The following is a 22,932-nucleotide window of genomic DNA, read 5'->3' as shown; positions in this document are numbered from 1 at the left end:
ATTTCTGTTTCTATTTTCAGGAAGAAATTTAGAAGAATTGGTAACATTTCTTCCTTAGATGTGTGATACAATTTACCAGTTAAATCATCTCCAACATGAAGCTTTATTTATAGAAGATTATTAAATACTGTTCCAATTTCCTTAATAGACATAGGCTTGTTCAGGTTATCTATTTGTCCCTGTATGAGTTTTAGTTGTTTGTTTCAAGAAATTGGTCCATTTCATCCAAGGTATCAGTTTGCAGGCATAGAGCTGCTTGTAGTATTCTTTATTACTATTTTAATGTTCGTAGATAAACAATAATGACTCCTTTATTTCTGGGATTGGTAATTTATGTCTCCTCTCTGTTTTCTTGATTAGCCTTACTAGAGGTTTATTGATCTTATAAAATAACCAACTTTTGCTTTTATTAATTCTCTTCATTGTGTTACATTGTTTTCCATTTCACTGATTTCTGCTCCAATTGTTATTATTTAATTTTTATCTATTTACTTTAGGCTTAACTTCTCTTCTTTTTATAATTTCCTAAGGTGAAAGCTTAGGATACTGATTTTAGAGATATCTTTTTTCCTATCATATGCATTATTATGATAAATTTCTCTCTAAACACTGCTTTTGCTGTGATCCACATATGTTAAAAACATTCTATGCTGATGGTAAATGAGTCTGAATTAGTGAGAATTCAGATCTCTGTCACAAATACCAGTGAATGAGTTTGGGATTATAGAGCAGGATTGACAATAAATTCTGTAAAAATTCATATGGTAAATATTTTAATTTTGCAGCTGCACTATCTTTCCTGTATCAACTCTGGTGTTGTAACACAAAAACAATCACAGACAAAACCTAAATGGATGAATGTTCTATGTTCCAATAAAATTTTATTTATGAACACTTGAATTATATATAATTTTTATGTGTCATGAAATATTATTATGTTTTTATTTTGTTTAAACATATAAAAATGTAAGAGCCATTCTTAGCTCCTGGGCCATACAAAACCAGGCAGTAGGCAGGATTTGCCAACATCTGGTATTGAGAATAACAAGGATATGAGTAAGGTCAGTAATAAATTCTCATTTAGTCTCTCTTGATGTACGTGATATTAGTTCCAAATACTGCTTTAAACTCTCAAATATGATGTTGTTACTCTTACAGTCTTTTTAAAAAAAGATTTACCTATATGTTCACTTACTTTCTTTTGAGACAATTTTTGTTAGTTTCTTTCTGGGATTAGTTTCCATTTGAAAGTCTTTTTACAGAGGGCCTGGTACTAGAATATCTGCTAGTTTTTGTCAAACTAAAAATCTCTACCTTCTTTCTTAAGTGAAAGATTTTCTGGTACACAAAAAAGGTTGACAGTTATTTTTCCTCAAGACTTTGAAGAAGTTATTACACTCTCTTCTGGTTAAAGTAAGTTTGAGCTTTGCATAGAACATAAAATAACTATCTTTTTGCTCCCTCACTGTGGAACCATATATCATGTGGATCCATAAACCATGGTCACAAGAGCCTCTTAAGAAACTACAAGTGTGGAAAGTGTTTTAGTTGCTCTAGCAAAATGGTTTGCTATGTGAGATCTCAGAAAATAAAAAGTTTTAGAAATCCCTGAGATAAAAGGAGTTTGGTGCCAATTATTAACAAGCATAGGTCTCTGAAGGCCTTTCTTCAGATTTCTTTTTTTTTTTTTTTTAACATCTTTACTGGCCTTTCTTCAGATTTTTTTTTTAACACCTTTATTGGAATATAATTACTTTACAATGTTGTGTTAGTTTCTGCTGTATAACAAAGTGAATCAGCTATACATATACATATATGCCCATATCTCCTCCCTCTTGCATCTCCCTCCCACCCTCCCTATCCCACCTTTCTAGGTGGTCACAAAGCACTGAGCTGATCTCTCTGTGCTATGCGGCTGCCCCCGCTAGCTATTGATTTTACATTTGGTAGTGTACATATGTCCATGCCACTCTCTCACTTTGTCCCAGCTTACCCTTCTCCCTTCCCACATCCTCAGGTCCATTCTCTACGTCTGCACCTTTATTCCTGTCCTGCCCCTAGTTCTTCAGAACCATTTTTTTTTTTTTTTTTTTTTTTTAGATTCCATATATATGTGTTAGCTTACGGTATTTGTTTTTCTCTTTCTGACTTCACTTTGTATGACAGACTCTAGGTCCATCCACCTCACTACATATAACTCAATTTCATTCCTTTTTATGGCTGAGTAATATTCCATTGCATATATGTGCCACATCTTCTTTATCCATTCATCTGTCGATGGACACTTAGGTTGCTTCCATGTCCTGGCTATTGTAAATAGAGCTGCAATGAACATTGTGGTACATGACTCTTTTTGAATTATGGTTTTCTCAGGGTATATGCCCAGTAGTGGGATCGCTGAGTCGTATGGTAGTTCTATTTTTAGCTTTTTAAGGAACCTCCGTACTGTTCTCCATAGTGGCTGTATCAATTTACATTCTCACCAACAGTGCAAGAGACTTCTTAAAGGTGCAAATTTAAACAAAATATAAAAATATGAGAGTTTTCTCTTGGTAATACTGTGAGAAGAATTATGTAAGTAAGTGGTAACAATAAAGAATGTTTGAGTCTCCTAACCGGAAAGAAAACCTCTAGTGGTCGATACTGAAATTGTAAGGAGCCTGGATGTTGTTATCCCTTAACTCATCATGTTGCACTAAAGAAAATATTTTGAAATAAAGACAGCACATCTTGCTAAGCGGTAAAACTAGCTATAGTGTTTTATGGTCTCACAATCCCTTCTGCTTGTAGTGAGGATTTACATATGAGAGATTCAAATATAAAAATGTTAGATAAATCTGAGAACAAAAATGATCAGAATACAGGCCCTCAGGAGAAGGAGTATATACATGTTTGTGGTTAAAAGGGCATATTTCTAAAGTACATGTCATAGACTCACACATATCCTAACGCCAGGTACTATAACCTTTCTAATTACAAAGACATTATTTTGTTTTTGATATCCCCTACATTATTCAAAGGAACAAGTATGGGGCAAAACTTGTCTGTTTCTATCCTCACTAGACCTATATTAAAGGATCAAGTTTAGCATCCGTTTTTCCCAGACAGTTAAGATACCTATCAAATAAGATAAGCGGAGAAACAAATTGGTAGTGAAATCAAACATTGTTCCTACAATTCTTGCACTTTAGTCTCAAATATAATAGTTTCATGTTGTAGATGTCTTCCTCTTGGACATTTATAGTATGGGATGAATATAGCAAAGTGTTAATTGTAGACTGTGCCTGTATTTTGCCAATATCACAACTTTACTAAAATTTTTAGGCAGTAAGAGTTGGGCAAGTTAAATTTTATGACTAGAGTTTAAACAATTTACAGAAGTTTCTTTATTCCCAAATACTTTGCTTTTAGAAGTAGGGGTTTGAGTCGCAAAGGCTTGTACTACCCAGTAGCCTTACTCTTAACAGATTTTGACTGTCTTAATGATAAATCATTATAAGCTATTTTTATAGTTTTATTCCTTTATTTGTCTCTTTTTATTCATTTAATCATCTATCAGTTCATTTTTAGTTTTAGTTCATTTTCAGGCAAAGTTTGATGCCACTAAAGAGAGAAGGCAGAAGCTTCAAGTAAGTATAAAGCTTTACCTATATTTTTTTCCCAATAGATACTTTCCAAACTGGGTCATTTTCAACTCTCATTATAGCTGTGGCTGAACTAAGTTACTTTTATAGCATGCTGCAATAATAAACACTCTAAGAGAGAAATATTGGATGTCTCTGTAAGAGGGCATTGGAAAAATTTTATTACAGGACTTGTGTGTTTGTTAGGTGACTCAGGGGAGGGTCCAACGAAATGGGGTTTTGCTTTTGATTGGATGCTGTCAAGAAGAAGGGTAATTCTATGACTGAGCATCTTAATTAATCTATCTACAAGGTTTGAAGAATAGATGTAGTTTAAAGCTTTAATTGATAACTAATTGCTCATATAACCTGAGATTCAGGGGTATTAATATTTTTGTGATTTGCGTGACCTTGGGTATTTTTTTCCCCCTGTCATTATGTCTGTAATTGTTTCTCCCATACAGATTTATAGCTACTTTATTTTATTATTTATTTATTTTTGGCTGTGTTGGGTCTTCGTTTTCGTGTGAGGGCTTTCTCTATTTGTGGCAAGCGGGGGCCACTCTTCATCGTGGTGCGGGGGGTCACTCTTCATCGTGGCACAGTGACCTTGTTTTTCCTCGTTTCTTGTATTTTTTTGTTTCACTTTACCTTAGTCCCTTCCGCTCCTCATCTGATCAAGAGAAGATGTCAGGCCAGCTCCTAGACGTCAGGGACCGTGTTTATCTTTCTCAGTCCCTCCTACTCTCCCTCTTCTTTTTCCTTCCCCCATCTCACTTTTAGGTCAAGGGAAGATGAAGTTAGGCACCATAACATTAGTTCATGATATCCTGATTTTCACCATTGTCAAAATTTGCTGATCAGTTTGTTTAGAGAAGGTTGTCTGGAGCTGGACTGGGATTAACCTTTCCTGTTACTTTTGTTCTAGGTGACTTGTTGATTCCTCAGAGATGACAATGGCTACACAGCAGCATTTAAGACTCTGAACATGATACATTGGCCAACTGCAACATGCACAGTTACCAGAAGCAAGGAAATGCTTATTAGTATTTGTAACAAATATTGAAGGCAGCGCCCTAGATAGTAAAGCCCAGACAATAAAAACATGGCCTAGAATTCAACAAAGTCTGTTTTAGAAAGTAAAGTTTGTTTGTTTGTTTGTTTGTTTTTTAGCCTACTCATGAACTATTCTAGTTGCTAGTATGTAGGTATGCCAAAAAGTGTTTGCTATAGTAGAAACCACCCCTTGTCTGGCTAAAATTTTATTTTTGCCTCACCAAATTTTGATAATGATATAAAGTAAGTGTTCATGTAGAATAAAATAGCTATTTAAAATTTTCTGTCCTGTAGTTATCGCTTGTGTCTGGATAAAAGAAACGTTGATTACTGTGTTTAAATGTGATAATTAATATAAATTTTTATATTAGGTATAATAATTTCAGAAAAATATGAATTTAGAAATTAAAAAGTTAATGTTTCCTGTCTTTTTATTAAAATTGTCATTATAATTTATTCAGATGGAAATTTTAATACAAAATATACATGGTTTTAATACACAGTTATATTTTAAAAGCTATATTTTAAAACTTTATTACAATTGGTATACTTATGTATTTATATCTGCCTAAACATGCATATAAAGTAATAATTGTGAATCCTTCACAGAAAATTATTACATGAATAGTGTAAGATCAGCATCTGTGATCTTTTTTACTGTAAAACTACTAAATTATTTTGTGTTCAGATTACTAAAGCTTTCTTTTGTCACCAAATTATTAACTTTAGATGCTTTTTAATATACTTTTGAAACACTAAAAAATGCTTGCATTAAAATCGGTTAAATTCCTAATAACTATTATTTTTATATTTTTTATCAAGTTACCTGTAATTATTCCTGATTTTAGATATTTCTGAGTTTTATTTTATTTTCTCTAACACCTGTAATTGATTTTGTGTTTCCCAAATTCTGAATAATAAAACTGTTAAGATCTTTTATGTTAGATTTGTCTTTGGGTTTCCTAAAATGGTCATTAGGTAACACAAAGATTTGCTTCATCACTATATTAAAAGGAAGGACAATAGGAATAATTATATTTGTCCCCAAATTATTCATATTAAAACGAAATGCAAAACTGTTTTGAAAGCATTTGCCTACCAAACTTGGCATAAAGAACACCTGAAAAAAACAAAAGAATTTATCTTTCTGGGTAAATGATTAGTATAGTGTAATATGCTAATATATATCTCGTTCAACAATTTACATACTTTTCATGCAAACTCATATTCATGTGTAAGTACAAAGATTATTACAATATCTGTCTCCTAAAAGATTATTTTCCCAGCATTCTAAATTACGGCACAACATAGGATCAAAGGTCAAAATAAGAACATGACCCTTAGGTCTTTTTAAAAAGAGCTTTGATTTGAATAAAGTGACTCTAGTACATTTTCTCAGTTAAATAACAATGGGTCAAGTATAAGAATCATAAAGTGCCATCCCAGGAAAACTTGATAAACTCAAAGCATCAGTAATTAAGCTGACAGAGCGAGAGAAAGGCCTTCCAAAAAATTATGGGTGTGGCTATTTGCAGATGATGCTGAGTGGACTAAAATAAGCACCAATGTTTTTCAAAGGCTCTATTATGAAAAATGCCTTCAGTTTGGGTTAAAAGAGACCTTGACTCAATGAGATGTAAAATGACTCTAAAGACCTCAAATGTCTTTTGCAGGAAGCAGGCAGAAGAAGCAGCACAGCTGCTGAATAAGGTATATTCCCCAACTCCCTCTTCAAATCTGCCCAGGGAGGATAATGAAACAGGAGGACTTAATGTGCGGAGCCAAAACCAATGAAGAATAAAAGACAGAATACATAACTGCAGGGGTCAGAAGCAAGGTCCAATCAAAAGCCATATCTTAACTGAAGAATAGGATGACCTTGAAACATCAGTTTCCCTGGCTGGATTTCAAAATTCTCAGGAACCAGAGACTGCCTATGTACTTTCCATTTCTCTCCTATAATCTACTGTAGTCATCTTAGCCCTCTTTTCCACAGTGGGTTATTGTGTGCATGTGTGTGAAGCCGATGATCTGTTTTTGTCTTAGTTCTTGGTTTTCTGACTCGAGACACCAGTTCTAGAAATGAATTAGATCCAGATTTGACTTTAACCTTAGTTTTAAGTTTGTGGCTATGACTGGATAAGAACTTAGATGTTTTGAAAAGGGATAAGTATATTTAATGGGCAGGAAGGATAGAACTATTTGAGCTCAGTGGACTGTGGTGGGTTGTAATATTTGCTCACAATTTTCATTTCCTCCCTGTTTTTGCCACGCTTCCCTTAACCCATGGAAATCTGTGCTGGGGCACGTGACCTGCTTAGGCCAATAGAATATAAGTATACATGAATGTGAGAGTTCTAAGCAGAAGCTGGGAGACTTTGCATATATTATGAAGTCACCACCTGCTCCTTCCCTTCACTGCAAGAGCAGTGGCTACCAATAAGTTTTTAGTGTCTCTATTTATATAAATATTATCCTGAAATATTTCTATAAATATTATCCAGAAACACAAGGTTTCTGGATCAAGGATAGATTATTTATACTTGCAGCAATAACTGAAATGGTTCACCACACCCCAGTTCCTCTTCTTTCTGGGGCACTGTGATGGAAGCCAGATGGTTAGGCTAGCATGTGCAGAAGGGTTTCTTGCACCACAGGAATGGAACCCTGAAATTATGAATCTTGCAGTTTACATGGTAGTGGGACAGCAGTCCCTCTCCCCCTCTGACAAAGGGAGAGAAACCCCAGATCCTAGTCATTTACACTCCTTTGGAATATAAACCACTGGCTCCAGGGCTCTGGGTTTCACTCTCCCTCCCCTTTGAAATATAAACTCACATGTGGAGGGAAGAAACTTTCTCACTATTTATTCAGTCATTTTTTAAGTTCCATGACTTTTCTTTTACTAGAACTCAATTATGAGCTCCGTAAGGATTAGCTGAGCAGAACGAGAATTTTTTTTCTTCATTTGTACATCTACTCCTCCATTCTGGATTAGGACATAGACATAGGGAGACATGTGAGGACAAACCAAGCCCAGTTGAGCCCAGCAGATCTGCAGTTGTCCACAAACCTCGGGTTACATGCCCAGGAAATAACTATAATATTTGTTGTTTGAATGCCTTGAGATCTTGAAGTTGCTTTTATGTAGGACAAAACTATTGAAGCTGAAAATGTGCCTTTTTAAAATCTTCCTTCACTCCTGAAAACTCCGACTTGTGGTTAAGCTGTGTCAAACAAAACCAGAGTTAGACAGTAGTTAAAGTGGGTAAAAAATCATTAAGAACTATTGCAACAGGGGAAAAGAGATGTCAGTATAGAACTGGGCTCAATTTCAAATACAAGGAAAGTGGGGATTTACAGTCAAAGAAAAGTGTGGGGAGATTAACAGAAGGAAAATTACTTGGTAATTTTGGTAAAGAATTGGTAGAATAACTCTTTTTGCTAAACTGACCTAAAAGGATTCTTGCTATAGACCGGTCAGGGTGATCAGATATCTTCTGTGGGAGTGGTGAGGGATGATCAATTTGGTCATATATTAAGGGTGATGAGGTACTGAAGGCGGGAAATTCTGGCTGAACCAAATTAAGGGGATTTTTGCTAAAGCTAGGCAGTGCAAAGACTGACAAAGAAATCTAAAAGTCGAGGCCTGGTTGGGAAGACGATTCAGAGGAGTCTGACTAAAATTTAATCAAGGAGAGACTTTGCCAGTTGCTGCGATATTTCCATGAATATAAAGTCCCTTTCTTCTAGGATTGACCTAGAATTATGTGTTTATTGCTTGAAGCAGATTGCATCAAAAGTTATATAAAAATATCTAATTAGGATGAGTAAATAAACATTTGACTGTGAGTCCAAAATTTTGCTGTAACAAGAATTTAGGTAAATTGTACATGAAAGGCAGTTTTCATTTTTAATAAAATAATTGTTTTTTTAATTCTTAAATGTTTTTAGTATGCTTGCCTAAGACCTTAAAACAAACCCTGCTATGTAGGGAGTAAAAAATAACCGACAAGGAATAGAGAAAAGGGACTTCTCTGCACATTTTCTGCTTGAGAGTACCCTCCCGTATGACACATCCATTTCATTTTTCATACAGGACGATCTGTTGTCTCTTGAGATAATATTTCCTAGGAAGGATCAGTCAGGAAGAGAACAGCTTGAAGTCTGCAGTTCTTTTAATGTGAGTAGGTGGATGATGAAAATTCTTAGTTTAAGCTAAAGAGAAAATAACACAATTTAGAAAAGATCGTTTTGAGAAAACAAGAATAAAAGGGAGAGGAAATTAGGTAAGCTCCCATCCATCTATAATGAGAAGCATTATGAACTTCAAAAGGAACATAAAATTAAAATTAAAAAAAATTTATCTCCTGGGCTTGGAGTCACAAATTCTGAGTTCAAATCATCACTTACTGCCAATGTGAAAACCATTTATGTAACTGTTGTAAACATTGATTTTATATCTCTAGAAATGGAGGTGATTACTTTTAAGGTTTTCCCTGGAATTATATGGGGCTATACATTTTAAAATATCTTGCAAAGAGTGCCAAACAACTATTAATTTACTTTCATATATTTTTCTCCAATTATCACTTTCAACATTTTCTAATATGTTACCTAAGCCAATGTTACTTTGTTTTAAATTGTGCCATATTACCTCAAAGCATTTGCTTTTATATCAACTGGAAGAAAAATGTGTAATAGAGATGGTGTTTAATAGAGAGAACAGATTTCTAGTCCTGATTTTAGCATTTTTCTTGTGTGTTTTTGAGCAATTTACTCAAATTATCTAAACTTTATTTTTTTAAACAGTATGATACTGAGGTTCCATTAAATATTGACACAAAATAATAAGCTCTAATATAGGTATGGACAAAGTAGGAAAATTACACTTAAAAACTAAAGACCACAAAACTTTGAAACCTGGAGAAGAAAATTAGATCTATCTAACAGAATTTAGTGAAAGGGAGTAGGAGGAAGCAAAGAAACACTATTATTAAAAAATATAATACAAATTACTCAGTTAATTCTTAATAAAACATGTTCAAAACTCAGATGAAAAAACCATAGTTGTTTTAGGTTATGAGAAGTACTTTAAAAAAAGAAATGTCAAAATTTAGGAAAAGATATACTTCTAATATTAACAAGTAAAAATCCTGGCTTGCAATTGTAATATCAGTCAAAATATAATTTGGGAATAATCACCATGGGTAAACAAAGTGAATTTTCTATACTAGTAAAAAGACTGGTTGAGTTTCTTTTAAAATATATTAATCTTGGAACATATTTGCACTTAATTTAAAAAAAAATTAATAGCTTTATACATATATAATTCAGATATTATAAATGTCACCTGTTTAAAGTGTATAATTCAATGTGTTTTTTTCCTTATAGCTACAGAATTGTACAGCCTTTAACAAAATCTAATTTTAGAACATTTTCATCACCTCCCAAAAAATAGTGGGCCTAATGCTGTCTAAAGTATATAGAGTAAAAGCTGACAGAACTAAAATTCCCTCATATGATATTTCTCTTGATTAAACATAAAAGACAGAGAACATTTAAAATATTGATAAATAATATCAATGTAAAAAAACTAATTATAAGAATCAAGAGGAATTATATTTAAGGAATAGTCCAATCTGTAATTACCATCCCAAATGACCTCATGCCATTGAAGTAGGATATTGTAAAATAATCTCACTCTTATTTTAAAGCAAATCAGCCCAATTTTTGGATACCCCCAAATTAAATACAAAACAATAAAGATTCTAGATTACAACATAGGTGTGTACTTTCACATTTTATGTTAAGTAAATATTTCTTTAAAAGATTACAAAAAAAAAAAAAAAGATTACTCACCATTGCAGAAGTGGTTGAGATGTTAGATTACTAAAACTGAGAATTTATCAAAAGACACTCTTAAGAGAGTAAAAAAGCAATCCAAATAGTGGCAGAAGATATTTGTAATATATTGGCGTTATGTTTGCAATGTACTTGTAATATATTCAAATCCATAGATAGGTACAAGAAAAGACAGACAACACAATAAAAAATAAGCAAGTGACCTAACAAGGCACTTCGCAAAGAGGCTATCCACATGGTCAACAAATACATAAAACAATTATGTAAACATTTGTCATCATAGAAATACAGATGAAAACCTCAATAAGTTATCACTACACAGCAAAAAAAAAAATGATTAAAATTTTAAAACTGGCTATATCAAATATTATCAAAGATTTGGAGAAACTGAAATTCTTGCACACTGCTTGTGAGAGGGTAAATTGAAAAAAAAACTCTTTTTAAAATTGTTTGTCACCATCTATTAAAGCTGAAGACATCCACAGTCTGTGATCCTCCATTTTCACTCTAAGGAGAATTTGGTAGATCTTAGCACTAAGTAGCATTACAAGATATTCATAAACTGTGCTATACTTAAAAGCCAGAACATTGAAGCAACACAAATATTCATCAACAGTAGAGTGAATAAATAATTTGAGCACTGTTCATACAATAGAAATCATTACGGCAATGAAACAAGGACTAATCTTACAAATAAAGACACTGGGTGAAATAAGCTGGATACACACTAATGCATACATTATGATTCCACTTATATAAAGTCTCCAAACAAGAAAAACTAATCTGGTACTAGAAATAAGGAAAGTGGTCACAACTGGGGAAGATTGTGGAAACATTTACTGGGTTTGCATGAGGAAGCTTCTAGAATGCCCATGCTACTTTCCTGGATCCTGGTAAACTTGTACAGGTGTGTTTACTTTAAGACCATTTGTGTATTTCTGTATTTATGATTTGTTCTTTCCCTATGTATTTTCGACTTCAACAAAAAGTTTATTTTAAAAATAAAACGTAAGAAAATTCCCATGGGGTAGTGTACCATGGTCAAAGCAGCATGTGATTCACAAGAAACAGATTCTTATCATGTGTTTCTGAAGTAGTTTAATATTTTAACATCCAAATACAGCCCTACTGTTGTATATGACTTGGGTATAAGTTCTGGCTGTATGTGAAGACATCTGTTCAGAAATGCCAAATTTCTAGAATGTAGTGCTACTTCAGGCAGGAATAATCAACAAAAGCAGTAAGAAACCTTTAACTAGCTTAAGGTTTAAAGAGATGTGAGCAAACTCCTGGGATCTTCTTCACTTTAATCCATATTTCACTGTAAGAGAGATATGTTTCATTATGTTTTCCCTTGATGATAGGAGAGTCCTTTTTGTGGTGGTACAAAGTACATTATTGGAAAATAATGTACTTTAAGTACATTGCTGGAAAATTGTGAGTTAAAAATTACTCTATAATACATCTTGTTTTCACAATTTAGCTTGAGAAAGAGAGACATAGAGAATCCTTTGAAAACTAAATAAATAAAAATTCATTTTATGTTTTTAGGGTAACATTTTGGTTATTTTCTCTTTTCCAGAAAGAAAAAGTAATATTTATAATTTTGATGCTGAATAACTTCCAATTCGATTTTGTTTGAGTAAAATACTATGTGGCAAACCATCTTGCCAAGAACAACTATTAACTATGAACAAAACGCAAAAGGCAACTACTTGTCATTACTAGGGAGCAACCGAATGTAGATAGATCCCAGAGGTATTTAACATTTAATTAGGGGATAGTACTGAGTGAATTTCCTATTTTCATAGCCTCTAGCTCAATTGCAGGTCACAGTCTACAGTCTGCACCATACCACATGGCTAATATTTTCAATTAAAGAAAACCCATAGTGTTTGTGCCCTGAAGAACAAGAGGAAAAGATCCAGGTCAACCACAACCACTGAAAATTAGATGAGCAGTGGGTTCTGGAAAGGAGAGAGCAATAGAAAGTGGGTCTAAAAGTCTACATATAATTTCTGTTCAAATCCAAAAAACCTGAGTGACCTCTGAACAATGAATGCTTGGCTTCAAGCAGCCCACGTAATGATCAGAGAACTGAACTGAAATTTGATCTACTACTCAAAAGTCTGTTAGTAGTTTCAATCCTACCAATCTGATTGCCTATTAAAACAAGAGAGAAGGACCAAGAAAGTAGGAGAGAGAGAGAGAGAGAGAGAGGGAGAAACGAAGGAAGAGGAAGGGATGAAGGAAGGATTATCAACGGAATCCAGGGTGACCAAATATAACCTCACAAATATCCAGGATAGCGTACATATTACTCAATATCCAAAGAAAGAAGAAAAGTGACAAATTTTCAAGAAAAATGGTAATCTATGGAGACAACTTGTGATGAGTCAGATATTGGAATTAGTAGATTAGTAACTATTATCATATACTCAAGGAAAAAGGAAAATATAATAATAGTATATAAATGAAAAGATAAAGAAATACAGAGAAATGGAAACTGAAAAATGGAAATTCTAGAGGGTAACCTCCAATTTCTGTTATAGAATCATTCACTAAATAGGCTAGACAGAAGAGTGGAGATTACAGTGGAAGAAAGAATCAATAAAATATAGATATATTAATAAAGAATATGGAAAATGTAAAGAACCTCAGTAACTTATGGAAACTATCAAGGATATATGTATATATATATTCACAGATGGTTAGCTGAGGGAAAGATATTGGGGGGAAATATCTTTTAAAATATAGAAGAGAATTTTGCAATATGTTGGAGACATAAATTTGCAAATTCTTGAAGCTCAGTGAGTCTTAAGCAGGATAAACACAAAGAAAACCATACTTGGGCATGTCATGGTTAAACTACTGAAAATAAAATGTTAAGAGAAATTAACGAGACAAAGGTTCATTTCATGCAAGAGAACAATACTATAAATACTTAAATAATGTTGACTTGTGCTCAGAAATGTGGAGGACACAAGACAGTGAAATAACTTTAAGTGCTGAAAGGAATTTAAACCTGTCAATCCAGAACTTTTTTCAGGAAAAATATTCTTTAAGAATTAATATGAAATAAAAACATTTCAACTAAAAAATAAGGTAAAGAGAATTCTGTGATATTAGATTTTTGCTAGAGAAAATACCTCAGTTTGCCAGGCTGAAGGTATAAAATAAACAGGAAATGATAAATAACGGGGAAGATATAAAATTTTGATACTAAACGATTTTGAAGGACTACATTTTTGTAGTAATTTGTAAATGCAAAGGAAACTTAGTAGGTGATGAGTCATTCAGCTTCTCTTTGTTTAGACTTTAACATATTACATTAAAAGTGTGACTGCCTGTCTCTCACTGGTATGTAAGGTTACTTGAAAGAAAGAACTATTTTAGTTTAACTCCGTGTCTCCCAGTATGTTGTACAGTTTCTGGTACATACTTGCATTTCACAAATGTTTGTTAAAATTTTGACACTTTTCAGTCTCATAATATTTTAATACAAATTGTCTCATTTTGTCATTACAATAATCAAGGCCAGTCACTATTACTTCCCATGTTTTAGAGATGAATAACTGGAGACATACACAAAGTGACATGTCCAAGATCACTCCATGTAAATCACTTGACATGTTTCTACCCCATCTGTTATACATAGTTGAGAGAATACATATTCTAGATGTGTTTCCAGATCTAAAATCAGTGCACAGCTCAACCATTAGTTATGACTATTTGTACCAAAGATAGATTTTGAAGAAATTTTTAAAATAAACATTTATTCAATAATTAATTGCTTAACATAATATACAATATTTTTTACTGAAGTAACTATTAATGATTTCATGGTAGTAATTATGTATCGCAGTTAACAAATTTTGACCACTTTAAATTTGTTTTGCTTCCCCCAAATATATGAAAATGACCTCACCACTTTGTACCCTCATTCTTTTCTTTATGTCGTTCTCATTAAATATTTAAATGTGTCCTAAATGAAATTAAACCTCTTTTAATAAAGTTTTTCTTCAAATATTAGTCTAGATACATTATTAATAGGGAAGGAAATATGTGCTTTTCATATTTGTAGTCTCACTTTAAAATTAAATCTCTTAAAGAGATTCTTGGTGAAACGCATAGTTCTCTATATTGACTAGTACAGTGTCACTCTGTGTTTGGTCCGTTTTAGGTAATTAGGGATCTATTTATCCTCTCACTATAAAATTTGGCTCAAGAACCTGGGAAATGTAAAAGAAATAGGAAAATTAAAAGAAAACGCCAGACTCCTTCTTGTAGAGTATGGACTACTGGCTTTTTATCATCCATTAATACTCTATTGTACTGGTTAAAAAGCCGTTGTTAATAAGATAGGAATTCAAAATGTTTTCTAATTCTTCATATGCTAATTGTTACTTGAAAGCCACTTTTCTTACATCATCTGACATTCATTTGCATATTCCAGAAACTTCCCAATTCAAGGGGATGACTGCTATCTACTTGGATGTCAAATTTCATGATCGTGAAACAATCACAGCTCCAGAAATTTCCATAGAAAAAAGCAGAACAATTTTATTTCCAATGGTTTATGATTGATAATTTATAACTATTTTGTCTAATCCTATTTAATATGAAATAAAATGTCAGTGTGTCTTTCACTGCAGTGAATATGTTTGCTCATCAAGGACCGGTTGTCACCTCGGGAGATAAATGACTTTGGTATCATCTGGATTGCCCTGCTTATCAAAATGAAAATTAGACAGATAATAATGTATTAAAGATGAGCCCACAGGCAGAGATCAGTCTGATTGTCCATTCTCTCTGATATCTTTTTAAAGTACTTGTAAAATATTCTTAAAGAGGAGAGGAAAACTGTAGCATTTTAGGCAGACCAAAAGACAACTACACAAACTCAATATATCAAATAATTTATTTATATCAGTTACTTATTGTAGACAACATAAACTTTTTAAGAAATAGATGAAAAGCTACTCATTTATTTATATTTCCACTTAGATCCCATTATAGATGTGAGAGAAAGTGCAAAAAAAAATAAATAGGTGTATCTTTCCTCTGAATCCCCAAAAGGCATGCAGTTAGTATTCTTTTGCTGGGGGAAAAGAGCATTTTATATATGGAAAAATGTTTAATAGTAATAGCTAAATATCAACTGTGACATTCTGCATTACTATTTCAGGGAAAAAAAAATTGACAGCATGTAGCTACTATAAATACATGCTTTAAAAATAAACTGTATTCAGATTGTCAGAAATAATCTTATCTGTGAGATTGTAGCATGCATGTTTTTGTGCTAATAAACAAACTTGCCTTTGACATGTATACAGTCTGTATATATTGTGCATTTTATAACTTTTTGACAGAAAAAGTATGCATTTTTTATATAACCGACAAAATATTTTGAGAGGGTTATAGGAGTGTACCTGGCAGTTAAAAATAAGAACTCTCTTTTTTTTCATATTTCATGTCAGTTTATTTTGACAGCTGTAGTAACAGAGTCAAAGTTTTGATCACAGCTGTGTGGGTTGCATCCTCATCAAGTCCACAGTTTCTGCCTCCCAGTGGATTTAGTGTCATTTCAATAAGAAAAGTGCCCCCAGACAAATGCAGTAATAAATTGGTGATATCATTTTCAGCCTTTTCTTCTACCAAGATGATCCTGAAAAAGCTGGAAAGTGAGAAAATAGAAATCATAATGAAAGGGGTGGCATTAAATCATCTACCTAGTGCATAACTTATGATGTAGCTGAGAAGGAGAACTTTCCTGGAAACAGCAGATAGAATTAGCGAATGGCAGGACTTTTAATACTAGAAAGCCTTTCAAGGACTGTGGATGAGAAAAGGAATAAAATATCATTTTACACTTCAATCTGTTTAATATGCTACATCCAATATATGTAGATTCCAAACATAAAATGGATTCAATTATATATGCATTAATAAAGCAAATAATAATAAATCAACCATTTCCATAGAGACCCAATTTTAAATAGGCATTACTTATTCTCTTCTTAAAGGTAATGGGTTTATTTCAGTAGCTTAAAAATTTTCTTCTCTGAGAGCCTGCAAAAAGGAATCTTTCTTTGGATACATTTGTTTATGGTTTGGGGAAATTTTTATGTCTCACACTCATATTGAATAGGTGCTAAATATTTCTCAGTAAATGGTTTGTCAGGCAACAACAGCAAGAACCTTCTGGGGGTGTTGGATATCAATGATGCAAAGGAACGTGAGGAGATGGCCTCTGGTTTTGTTTATGACGTAAAGCATAGAATCGCATAAAAGATTATTGACTGCTTACTCTGTGCAAGTTTTATAATATACATGTAAAAATCTCCCCCCCCCACACACACACACGCCACACTATACCGGTGTTTCTCAAACTTAGCACTATTGGCGTTTTGCTTTGCACTGCATAATTCTTTGTTATGTGTGGTTGCATTATGCATTGTTGTTGTTTAAACAGCATCTAGTGGAAAACTATTTAACCTCTACCTGCTAGAAATCAGTAGCACACGTCCCCTCCAGTTGTGACAACCAAAAATAAATCTATATATTGCCAGACAGTCCCTGATGGGTAAAATCACCCTTGGTTGTGAACCACTGATGCAAATATACTCCTCCTATACATACCCACAGATAACATACGTGCTTGTGTAACACTCCCACTCACTTCCATACACCCCCAGACACCCACATACACACAAATCTACGTCTTCCACGTTCACATCCACAGAACCACACGCACAATGGCACACACCTACACTCACACACCCATGTATACACACCTCACTACATGTATATGGTTCTACATATAAGTGCACATCCCTATGCACGATACACATGAAAAATTTATGTATTAGTATATAATACAGTTTTAAGAAATATATGTATACTTGTTTCTTGCCTTGAATAATTTATTGCCATAAACAAATTTTGCATTTTTTCCCTTATGATCTGGGCATTCAGTTCCTTAAACTACAAAATTAGATCTTAATACATATTTGTAGAATAAATTAATGATTGGTTTGATTTTGATATAACCTAGAGCTTATTTTTATCTCTCTTATTCTTTTATTACTGAAGACATACATAGAGCCATTTACAGTCTTGTTTCAATCATGTCTTGTAAGATATTCTATTTTTCTTTAAATGAGTGCTGTATAGGGATGTTGATTAAAGCAATAAGTAGGAAAATGATGTATCAAAAGACATTATCAATTTGAATTTGAATAGGCATAAATGATACATGGTGTCTCTGTTGAAACATATTGATATATAGTTCAGCATTTATTTTATATGACCAGAAAAAAATCACAAAATCTTGTGTTCTTAAGAAAATATTATTAAAAAAAAATTTAAAAAAAAGAAAATATTATTGAAATTGAATTGCTAGTATAATAGGATTTTAAAATAGAATGCATTCGCATGCTTTTCCTCAGACTTAGGAATTATTGAACAACGTTTTACTCCATTGAAGACATGCTCTCCCTTTGTATTCTGTGGATATTTGTCAACTGTGGGATCCAAAAGTAAAATTAGTCAGTAAAGGAGCCCTGAAATTTTCAACAAAATTGATTTTTATGAAGAGATCTAAGTTAATTTGATCATTTAAAATCACTTCCTCCATTCATCAAACTCAGTGTCGCCTTGGTCAAAATGTCATGCAAGCTAGAGGTTTATGTCCTCAGGGACCTCACAGTTTATTGCTACATTGAGAGAATATGTGACTCAGATATAAGGAATATGTTGAGTAGTTACCAGACACATTTTGTGATAAATTAACAATAATTAATCTCATATATTGTATAATTAGAATTTTTTGTAATACTGTTCACAAAAAATACTCTGTGAAGGAAATAAAATGCTATGAATCTGCTTAAGATGTCACATATGATGAACGATTATAAATTTTCTTCTTTGTCTTGACTCTCAACTTGAGATTTTTACCCTCCAATTATGCTAATATTATAACTTAGAATATACATTTTCCAGACGAGATTGGTGTTTGTGGTATAGTTTCTTTATTACACTAGTACATCACCAATTTAAATGTCGGAATGCAGACTAATCAATGACTTGGATAAGACTTTTTGACAAAGGAATTAAACGTTTATGTACACACAGATATTCTCAATCTTTAAATGATTAAATAACTATGTGCTTCTTTTTGGAGACTATGTACTTCTATTACTTCTGAAGCTTGAATTTTATTGTGCTTATTTTTTTAATATTTCTAATAGTTATATTTCCCTCACTCAAGGATATATACCAGATTGGCATATTATTGAATAGAATTTCTATAATTAATTCAGTTTCTCATTATATAACTGTCTGATAATGACTTTCTAACAGTATATTTAAAGACTCTAAACTATGACTGACTTTTTTCATGTGGTCATCTTTTTGCTTATTACGCATAAAGACAATCAAAGTATAAACGTGCATTTTATGCTTATTCTCTTTCATAAATTCTAATTACTGTGTTAATTTGAGTTTATTGAAAAGTCTGTATTAGTAAAGTATTTTATATAAATATTTAGAGAAGTGAAACAAAAATCTCCTTTAAAATGAAAAAGAAAACTTACAGACTAAATACCAGTAGTAACTCATTTTTCCTATTCAAATAGCTTTTGGTTTTTCTAATTCTTTATTATGATCCTTAGAGATATTTAAATCTAGTAGATCAGAAACTAGTAAGATTGGAAACATTTTTCTAAATTATGCCTTATACTGTATGGTAGGCTTAATAATGGACCCCTATATGTCTATGTACTAATATCTAGCAGTTGTGAATATGTTACCTTATATGACAAAAGGGACTTTGAAGATGTGATTGAGTTAGGGTTCTTGAGACAAGGAATTATCCTGGATGATAGCAGGTGGTCCAGATGTAGTCCCAAAAATTCTTAAAAGATAGAAGGCTATGTGAAGACAGACTCAAAAGGATTTGAAGATGCAATGCCATTGGCTTTTAAGATGGAGAAGGCAGGCATGAGTCAAGGACTAAAAGCAATGCAGCTCTAGAAGCTAGAAAAGGCAAGGAAATAAATCTTTTTCTGTCCTCTCTGTAGGGAGTGTGGCCCAGCTAACACCTTGATTTTGGCTTGGGAAAATCCACTTTGGACTTCTGACCTCCAGAACTGTATTTTCCACTGTGTTTGTGCTAATTTGCTACAGTGGCAACAGGAAAGTAATACACACTATTTCACATAAATTAAAATCAAATACTTAGAAGTTAGCTTGAACAACACTTCCTAAAAATGTTGATTTTTACAATATGAAACTTTACTTAGTTCATGCTACATTTTTGCCAGTGTAAAGTGCAAAAGTCAGTTGTTGTTTTTTTTTCTTGCTTAGACAAAAATGCAGGTAATCAGTGTCAGATTTTTTTATAAAATTTAATAATTTAAATTAATCCATGAAGACAAAAATAGTCTTTCTTTATGTCAGCTGTTGCCTGCAGAGAGATGAGAAAGGATTTTTAAAATTTGGTATACAAAAATTTTTTAGAATAAATATATTTTCAGATTCTCAAAATACACACATGGATAACTCTTTCTCCCTGAAACTCACACCACATAAAATTAACTTACACTCAAACTAATATATTAAGTGTCAAATAAATAATTGTATTAGGTAGTTAATTAGAGAAGGAATTAATAATAAAATCAAGTGATTGCCTTTCCTTTAATGATTTTAGAACAAAAGCAAGAACCCTTACTTTAATTGAAAAGGATTTTTCTTTTCACACAATTCTTTTTTTTTTCTTTGTTTGATAAGGTTCCTGCCAGTTAGTGATTCTCTCTTTCTACATTCAGTTTTATCTGTGACAGGTATATACCTAGAGCTTGTAGCATGTATTTACACTACCCTGTCAGTTTGAAAGGTTGCACTTCTATTTCCATGGTCATCACTTTTCAAAACTCAATGAGTTTACAATTTTAATAGGTTCAATTCTTTCTTGGGTCATACGAATCTATTGAACTCTAGACTGTTGTTGAATACATATAAAGAAAGTACAGAAATTTTCAGTTTATAAGAAATTTGGGGTTGTCATAAATTCTGGATTATTTTATGAGGAAAACAATTTTCAGTTGATAGGCTATATGGAAGATTTTGGCTTATTACATATATATCTACATATCTTTAATTTAGTATGCACATATATTTATATGCACACATACCTTTTTTTCTTCCTTTCTAAATTTGAGTGTACCTATGTATTCAATTGCTTTTTATTTTCGGAAAATAACACAGTACCATTTTAGCTTTTTATATATGTATAAAATATATAATATATAATTTTCAATTATTTATTAAGATATTAATATAGCTATATTAATAATTGTTATATTTATCAATAATTATTTATCACTAAATAGTTAATAGTAATTTATTAATTATTAATAATTATTTATTATTAATAGTTATTTATCTCTAAAATAGCATAAGCTAACAATTTTGACAGCTAAATAATCAGTTACCAATGATTTTTCAGCACTGTATGATGTATGTCAATGTTTGATTTTGTTTAGTTGGTCGATAGTGGAGTTGCTGAATCGTATGGTAGTTCTATATTTAATTTTCTGAAGAACCTTCATACTGTTTTCCATATTGACTGTACCATTACATCCCCACCAACAGTGCACAAGGTTTATCTTTTCTCCACATCCTCACTAACATGTGTTTTCTCTTGGTCCTTTTGATGACAACCACTGTAACAGGTGTGAGGTGATATCTCATTGTGGTTTTGATTTGTATATTCCTGATAAGTAATTATGTGATCACCTTTTCATGTGCCTGTTGGCCATTTACATGTCTTCTTTGGACATGACTTTTTTATTCATAATTTTATGTATTTTTATAGCATTCTACTTGTAATTCTTTGGATAAGAATTTTTCATTGTTTTGTGGGCATTGCACCAAATATTTTCATAGGACAATAAAAAATAATGTTATATCTATCAAACCCATTTAATAGATTGAGAATTTCATGTTTTGGTAAGGTATAATTGAATGTCACACAACTGTGTTAGTGAAAGTGGAATAGAGAGCTTCTTTAAGAACAACAAAATTAAAATATATTATTCATAGCGTTCAAAGGAAAAAATCACAAAGTTAATGTCTAAAAATATTTTATCACCCATTCGCCTACCATTAGTCAGTTATAAATAACTCAATCCTGAACATGTTGTGTGTCAAACATATCCTAAGGGGACCCATGGTGTGTCATCCTCTACCCTTGACTAAGGTTGGAACCTGGACTTGCTTCTCCCCAAGAGAATACAACAAAGGGGATGAGATGATTGATTCCATTCCATTCTATTACACTCTATCTTAGCAGATTATGATGAGAGATTTTCCTTCTAGTCTTGAAGAAACAAACATCCATGTTGTGAACTGCCCTTGGTGAGGGCCACATGACAGGGACCATATGACATGAGGGAAGTCTTCAGCCTACAATCAGTAAGAATACAGGACCCCTAGATTTACAACCACAGGGAAATGGATTCTGCAAAACAATTTGAATAAGCTTGGAAGTGGATTATTCTCTAGTTTACCCTCTAGGTGAGATTAGACTCCAGTCACCACCTTGATGGCAGTACTGTGGGACCCTGAGCAGAGGACTCAGCTAGACCATGCTCGGACTCCTGACCTGTGGAAACTCAATTGATAAATGTAAGTTGTTTTAAGTCATTAAATTTGTGGTAATGTGTTATGTAAGAGCAAAAATTAAATACACTTGGCTTAGTAATTTTTATTACTGAAATCACTCTGTAGTCACAACTTCAACAATTCCACTTTGATAAATTTACCTCTTGTAGGTCAAGACAATTCCTTCTTGTATGCCATCACCTACAATTCTTTAATTCTATTAGAACATACAAACCATTGTTTCTATTCCCTCTTCACTATTGCTAAACATCTTCAAATTCTCACTTCTCTCTTTGTCCATTTTTGTTCCATGGCTAATATTCATAATCACACATTTCCCTCAAATTCCTTAAACCATTCTCTGTTCATCAACCAGGTCTATTAAAACTCTAATTTTGAATGAACTGCTTACAAATTAAATCTCATAATATTTTGTAATTTTTAAAAATCAACTCCATCCATACAGTAGAACTGACAAAAACAAAAGTTGGAGTAATTTTTCACTTTACACTTTCATATTTCACATCCAAATCCATCAGCAAAACCTGTGGATTTTGAAATATATACAGAGGCACTAAAAATTGCTCTAAATATCTGCAATTCTAAGTCTTAGTAAATGTCTGCTACAATATGAGTTTCCTCATGACGTTTACCTGGAGCGAGAATAGACACCAAACCAAACCCTTTTTTATCCCACAGGACTCAGAGGAAGTAAGGGGCT

Source organism: Balaenoptera acutorostrata, chromosome 18 (assembly GCF_949987535.1).
Source record: "Balaenoptera acutorostrata chromosome 18, mBalAcu1.1, whole genome shotgun sequence".
In the NCBI taxonomy this organism is placed as follows: domain Eukaryota; kingdom Metazoa; phylum Chordata; class Mammalia; order Artiodactyla; family Balaenopteridae; genus Balaenoptera; species Balaenoptera acutorostrata.
The sequence above is the reverse complement of the archived record's forward strand: the minus strand, read 5'-3'. Positions refer to the sequence as shown.